The sequence below is a fragment of the Arvicola amphibius genome, chromosome 6 (assembly GCF_903992535.2).
Source record: "Arvicola amphibius chromosome 6, mArvAmp1.2, whole genome shotgun sequence".
Taxonomy (NCBI): Eukaryota; Metazoa; Chordata; class Mammalia; order Rodentia; family Cricetidae; genus Arvicola; species Arvicola amphibius.
The window spans coordinates 60724928-60732624 of record NC_052052.2 but is presented as its reverse complement, the minus strand read 5'-3'; positions in this window follow the sequence as shown (position 1 = coordinate 60732624).

Below are 7697 nucleotides of genomic sequence, written 5' to 3'. Positions count from 1 at the left end.
GAGAAAATGCCTCCTTAAGACTGGTCTGAAAGCAAGCTGTGGGCATTTTCCTAATTAGTGATGGATGTCAGAGGGCCCAGCCTATTGTAGGTGGTGCCTTCCCTAAGAGGTGGTCTTAGGGTATATAAGAACAGGCTGAGCAAATGAGTAAGCAGCATGTCTTCATGACCTCTGCATCAGTCCTTGCCTCTAGGCCCCTGCCTTGAGTTCCTGCCCTGATTTCTCTTATAGCCATAAGACGAAATAGACCCTTTCCTCCCCAAGTTGATTTTGGTTGTGATGTTTTATCCCAGCAACAGGAACCTCAACTAAGACAAACATGTAACCCTTTCCCAAGAGACTTCTGGCAAGTTTGGGAAACACTGAACTATATACAAATATCTTAAATTAGCAGGGTACCATTCACTGGCGTTTTCTGACCATTTTACTTTGACTTCTCAAATCAGTCATGTCTACGGATTGATTCAATATGGTTTTGCACAGGTATTTCTATCTTCACCCAAAGACATCCCACAAACCTAAGACACACTGGTGGCAGACATGTGCTGAGTGTCTGCCTATCTTCCCACCTTGCAGTCATTTGTGGATGCTTTTTTGGTCACTTATATCTTGCTATGGAACCAGAGAAAGGAATGGCTACAGCAGGGCCACCCTTCCCATTGAGGGCTCCCGTCAGAACTCTTGGTTTTCTGATCTAGATCGATTCATCACACAATTTGTGTTAGTATCCCAAGAGTACATGCCACCAGTACATGCTAAACAGAAGCCCTTCCTAATCTTGCATCCTAACAACAGAGATTCTTCCTCTGACACCTAGAAATGGGCTAAAATCTACATGTTATTCAGGGATCCTGTCCTGTCCTGTACTCATATGCCAGTGGTCAACATAGCTACACTCTAAGTAAACCTGGTTCATCCTGGGAAATTGATTGGTGATAGAATGTGCTGGCAACCAAGTGGGGAAGATTCATCTCACCGTGATGCAAGTGTATCCCATGGGATGACAGAGAGAAGCGTTGCAGACTGCACAGGTTCTTGACACCAGAAGTGACAGCCTTGTCTCTTGTACGAACATCAGAGATCCAAACTTATAAAGGAACCGGCAAGAAGATAAGGAAGGTAGCTTAGGAATTTGGTGAAACCTGGGCAGGTTGATGCACCATAACCAGGCACTGAAATTGTGGTGTTGCTTGATTACCATGCAGTCTTTACCTTCCTCCCACACCCTTCCTGATTCATTTTCCTGAGTAGTTTCATGGGGCCTACATTGCCCTCTGGTGGTCAAAATACACATATTAATTAATCCATTAAAAAAGCTTAACAAATACCTCTAATAATTGTACGGTTTTGCTGTAGCAGCCGAACTTAAAATCTCCCTTCTTGGTATACTGCTCAAGCTACCACCCCTTTCTTTAACTGGCTGTTTCTAGTAGATCTTAGCGTCCAGCTGATAGCCAGTGAAAGAGATGATCTTCAGGAAGAAAAAAACATATCTCTGCTTTTCTAATATTCACCTTTGCAAACCAGCTGGTGTAATTATTCAGCCATTTTAACTGTGACTGTCCATTGACTACATTAGAATTACCCTACTCTGAACTGGCTCATTATCTGTGCCCTTTGTTTGCTGACCCTCAGATGAAATTCATTTAAACTTGAAGCTTCAAGAAACTCTGTCTGCCGAGTCAATCAGAAAAGTTACATGCGGCATACGTCTTAGTTACTTTTCTACTCCTGTGGCAAAGTGACATGACCAAGGTAGCTTCTAGAAGAAAGAGTTTATTGGGACTTACGTTTCTAGAGGCTACGTTCATGACCATCATGATGGGGACCGTGGCAGCAGGCAGGCATGGTGCTGGAGCAGTAGCTGAGAGTTTATGCCCTTATCAGCAAGTAGGAGACAGAGAGAGCTAACTGGAAAATGATACAGGATTCTGAAACTTCAACCCCCCAGTGACACATCTCCTCCAAAGTCACACCCCCAAACAGTCTTTCTTTCCGAACAGTTCCACCAACTGGGGACCAAGTATTCAAACATTTGAACCTATGAGAGCCATTCTCATGTAAGTAGTTTTTTTAGGAGTCATTTAAAAGCCATTTTGTGGGGGTGTGATTTATGTGCAATGAGTTTGTGTGTGTGTGTGCAGTCAGCCCTTCCTGCTGTCTCCATCTTCAGGAAACTTGAAAGGAGCAATGCTAGAAAATATAAAATGTGAGGCATTTTAGTTCAATGGATAAATGACAGGGGCACAACCAAGCCTGGCGGGCCCTCCTCCTACCTACACAGGCCTCCATCTAGAGAACTATCCCATGTTCCCCTCTGTTAATCTCATGCCTTCCTTAGGAACTCTGTGCACCATGGCTCCAGCATCCTCCCCTGGCCCACTGCAGAGCAGCACTACAGTATGTAAGACAGTCTCCAGGTTCTCGAGTTTAAGTCACAAGGCAGTCCTCTCCATGACCTGTAAGTATTTTCCAGTTGACATTGGTCTGTCTCACACCCAGCCTCAGTTCAACGCTTTTGAGACTGGTTCACTGACATTCATTTTTCCCCAGTTAAGCTCTTCCTTCAATATGAAGACATTCTCCCAGAGCAGTTCCTGTATCTCTGCTCTGGCTGTATTAATGTACAGCAAGCCCTTTATTACCTTGGAGACAGAGAGAGGTACCATCTGCTGGCCAGTGTCCTCAACCCAGGAGAGGTTGGCTTCTCCCAGAGAAGTTGGGGAAGGATTTGCCCCTACTGGGTGGGCTGATTCAGAAGAATCTAAGACTTCAAACTTCTGAGGCTTATCTGCTTAGCCAGCTCTATCATAATTTCCTATGCTTTGGTGTATGAGAACACAATTTATTTTACAACTTTGTCTCTTTGGAAGATAATGAGGCTCTTAACGACTTCCCTAGAGACTCTCTGTTTTCACAGTTTATGGTATGCTGACCGATGGTCATAATTTATGTTTTCAGGAGACTCAAATCCTCACTAAAAGTAGTTAATGTCACAGTCTTTATAACTGCCATTGCTCTATAGTGTCTGAGTCCTGTGCCTAGTTGTTCACCTTTTACCTGCACCTAACCTTAACCCCACAGCGAAAAGTTTCTAATTATGATGCTTTGCCCCTCAATGACCACCATGAACTCCAATTTTACTTTCTCCTAACTCTAATGGGGGTAGCCTGTATCAAAATTTCCTTCAGAGCACAAGCTTTTCAGGGTCTTTTATACTTTTGTAGCCTGATATCGCCAAAAGCAGTACCTGATATGAGGGATTTCATATAGGCAGATTATTCTGTGATGGTGACCCAAGAAAGCAGATAATTAGTATAGGGGAGGCCAATTCAAAAACACATTATTTAGGGGTTCTGCTTTGTCAGCTAGTGCTCGATCCTACTGGAGTCTCCTGAGAGCTCTGCATGTGGAAATAAGAGGGGAGCACCACCTATTGTGGAAATAAGAGGGGAGCACCATCTATTGTGGAAATAAGAGGGGAGCACCATCTATTTTGGAGATGAGAGGGGAGTACCATCTATTGTGGAAATGAGAAAAAGCACCATCTATTGTGGAAAGGAGAGTGGAGCACCATCTGTTGTGGAAATGAGAGAGGATCATCATCTGTTGTGGAAATGAAAGGGGAGCACCATATACTGTGGAAATGAGAGGGGAGCACCATCTGTGGTTCCTATACCTCTACTTTTGAGTTCCTCATGGCTGTGTAAAAAAGTGAGGTAAGCAGCCTTAGCTCAAGGCAAGACATTGCTTGTCTGTTTCCATACAGCCCAATGAACAATCCAAGAGGAGTTTGAAGGGATATCCTTAACACACTCCCCACCACACAATACAGCTTCTCAGTCAATTTCTGCCTTCTTCCCAGCCTTTATAATTCCTGTTACTCAGAGATGTTTATCTGGTGCAGCAGGAGAAAGCCATTTCCCGAGAGGACGCGTTCTCAAAGCATCTTCTGAGTTCTCTCCCGTAGATCCTCCTGTACTCCGTCTGCATCTGCTTTGGGTATCTTGAGCCTGGAGGCTATATTCCTCCTCCAGTCTTGATTAAACTTGTTTTACCTGCTCACCTCTTTTGTTTCCATTTATTTTATTTTGCATAGTATTGTGGGGAAGTGGAGGAATTGTTGTCTTCTGTTGAATATCTGAACTAGAGTCCCTTCTCTGGTAAAAACAGTCCTTTAATTTTAAACTATTTTGTTAATTCTTAGATAACTTTGTACATTGTAGTTTGATTCCTCCTCTATTTTCTTTTTGTAATCTTAATAAGATAGAAGGGTGTAGTCCTTAAATGAGAGGCAATCGAGGGTCCCACACCCCTACCTCTCTGATTGCTGATCAGATGGTATTTAGTGACTGTGGTTCCTGATTGTGTTTACAATCTGGTCCCAAGGGCTGGCATGGCTCTCAGGGATGACTGTGGCTGTAGAGAGGGCTTGTCTGCACACAAGAGCTGAGCCTCTGTGCTAACTACCAGGTGAGTGTTTCATGCAACAAGGAATGCATGTTCAAACATATTTTATTGTTTTTCTTTAAGGCAGAAATCATAGGCACCTGGTAGTAACTAATTGTAAATTTCTCACTTCATTTTGGTAGGTATCTTACTGTTCTAGTAAAGTCTCAAATGCTCAAATACTCCATAAATCATACTTTTAACCTTTCCCGGAGAGATGAATCTTTCCCAAGAGTTTCCCTAGCTATTTTGCATGTAGTATCTCATTTAATCCATGTACCAGACTCAAGAGAAAGACACCCATCTCACCGTAGTGAACCGAGGCTTCCAATCCCAACACAAATCTTTCTGATTCCAAAATCATAACAGACAGTGCATCAAATGGCTCATATTTCCCTGATAAGGAGCAAAACTCAAGTTCAAATTGCAAAAAATGTTCCTGCCTTCTACTTACAGATGTTACATTAGATAAACTAACTCTGCTCCTGAGTTCCTTTAACTGCAGAATGAGGATCTAAGACTTCTTAATTATCATTGAGTGCTAAGTGATTTAACATATATGAAGTATTTAAAACAGTGAACTACACAGAAAAATCATGATCTCATACAAAGTAAAACCAAAGTTCATAGATTCTAGGGCCAGAGCTGGTGGGTTCTTCCAACCCATGTTACTCCATGCTATGGAGTCATTCGCTATGACACATTTTTAAGATAGACTTAGATATATGGGAAAACCACTTTCATTTTCCAAAATCCCCATTTTGCACCTCTTTTCAGTGTATATGACATTGAATGGTAGCAATTTGAATCTTTGGTTATTTGGAGATGACAAGTATGGAATAGCTCAAACTTTATTCTGTGTCTGGTATGTTATGATACTGAAAGTCTTATGTACAGCGATAGGGTAAAATTCTCTCTGCACAGGTATGAGGGTCTGAGCCTAGATTCCAAGCATCCACGTAAATCTCAGATGCAATGGTACACATGGAACGACACTGGGGGTGAGAATCAGGAAGATTCACTGGTTACCCAGTCTAGACAAATAGTGAGCTCCAGCTTCATAATGCTGGTTAGTTCTTATCAACTCAATACACACTAGAATGACCAGGAAAGAAGAAACCTTAATTGAGGATTTGCCTACCTCAAACTGGTCTGTGGGCATGTCTGTAAGACTTTTTCTTCATTGCTGACTGATGCTGGAAGGCCCAGCCTACTGCGGGAAAAGCCATCTCTGGTCCTGAGTTGTATAAGAAAGCAAGTTGGGCAATACCAGCAAAGCAAACTAGTGAAGAGCATTCTTCCATGGTCTCTGCTTCAGTTACTGTGTCCAGGTTCAAGTCTTGAGTTCTTATCTTGCCTTTTCTCAGTGATGGACTGTAACTTGTAAGATGTAGCAAGTCCTTTCCTCCTCCAAGTTGGTTTTGGCCAGTGTTTTATCTCAGCAACAGAGAAGCAGTCAGTGAGAGATTATGTCTCAAAAAATATAGTGGAGAGCTGTAGAGATCGTCTTTATATAACCTTCTGGATTACACAAACACACACACACACACACACACATACATTTATACACCATACAAATCCACAAATCTTATGTGCAAGGGTCAGTAGGTCACTCTGATAGTTTGAATGAGAAATGTCCCCTATGCATATATTATCTGATTGCTTGGTTCCTAGTTGGTAGAACTGTTTAGGAAAGAGTAGGAGGTATGGCTTTGTTGGAGGAGGTGTCATGGGGCAGTCTTTAAGGTTTCAAAAGCCCATGTCATTTTCAGTTTACTCTCTGCTTCTTACTTGTAAGTTTATGAGTATAGAGGTCCTGTTATGTCTAGAAGACACTGTTTTGCTTTGATCCTCCCTTACCTCTGGCTTTGACAATCTTACTGCCCTGTTTTCATGCTGGTTATTATTGTGGCTCACACACTTCACAGCTGGGTAAGGCTGTTTTGACTTTTCTCCACAGCAACCTACATGGCATCTTCCAGTACAATGAAAGCTACCCAGCATCAGGGAGACTTTCTGGTCAGTACCAACTTGATTTCTCCATTTCCTGTGACCAAAATGTGTGGTACCTTCAGCAATACCTTTAGCTTTGACAGGGCATAGTAGACAAGCCTGATCCCAGGAGGGAAGACAGGACCAGATATGGGTGTGGCCAAAGGCAGATCTGAGCCACAGAGACTATGACAGGGAAATGACACCTAGGAGGCTGTGTCAGTGGACAGCTCGTTTATTCAGAGGGGGGCAAGGGACATTTATCTCCTTGGAAGAATGACCTGACCAGTTGGATTAATGTGGTGCTATGTCATTGGTTGGGGTAAGAGCATCTAGGACACTTCATTTGCATACACAGGAGCTGTAGAGGCCAGAGGAAGGAACCTTATAAGGTAATATGGGATGTTTAGGCAGTCAGATAAGCAGCAACCAGTTCCTCTGTGGAGACATGTGTTGTCACATGCATTGGGGCTCTGGGGAATCCTAACTGCTGGGGTCGCCTGCCACTCTCCAGATGAGAAAATGTAGGGTTTTAGGCATGCATTGACTCCTTCTTAGTTTCGGGCCAGCCCCACATTTGGCAATACGTTTATATTTAAGCTGTTTTGTGTCCTCCCTCCCCCATTATCTTTGGAGGTCTTTGGGGGCTTCTCACAGATCCAGCCTCTTACTCTCCAGAGGCTCTGAGGCTGAGTTCTGATGAAAGGCCCGTGAGTGTATTGATCCCATGAGCTATGCCAGTGAACAGCAAAATCAAACTGAGCTTTCAAACACAAAGCTGAGGCTGAAGTCACTGGGCCAGATGCGCCAGATTTTAGCCATGGATTTGTGGGAACAAGCTGTTTCTCACATGGGCAGACACGTGTAATGGGCCTCAGGAGAACGCGGGGCAAGAATTTATTTATTTAACGATGGTTAAACATTCACTCGAGCAATGTGAGGTACCAGTTGGTGGGAAGGCATAGAGTATAAGCCGATAGGGCCCCTATCATCTGATCTGTGTGCTTTCTGCATAGGTGAACTGTGCAGGAGTCTGCGCTTTGGGCTCAGTGTGTTTGACCTGATTTAGCCAGTTGTTCACCACGATGCTCAGCTGCCGTGTGCTCTGATTCTCTGATGCAATTATTTTCACTGTGGAGCTCTTCCAGGTCTGGCTCGCCCTGTTATACTCTCAAGTTCTCCAGCCTGAGATATTCTGAGAGAGTACAAAGCGTCCTCCTTCAAGATGGCTCAATCCAGCCACCTTTTCACGATCA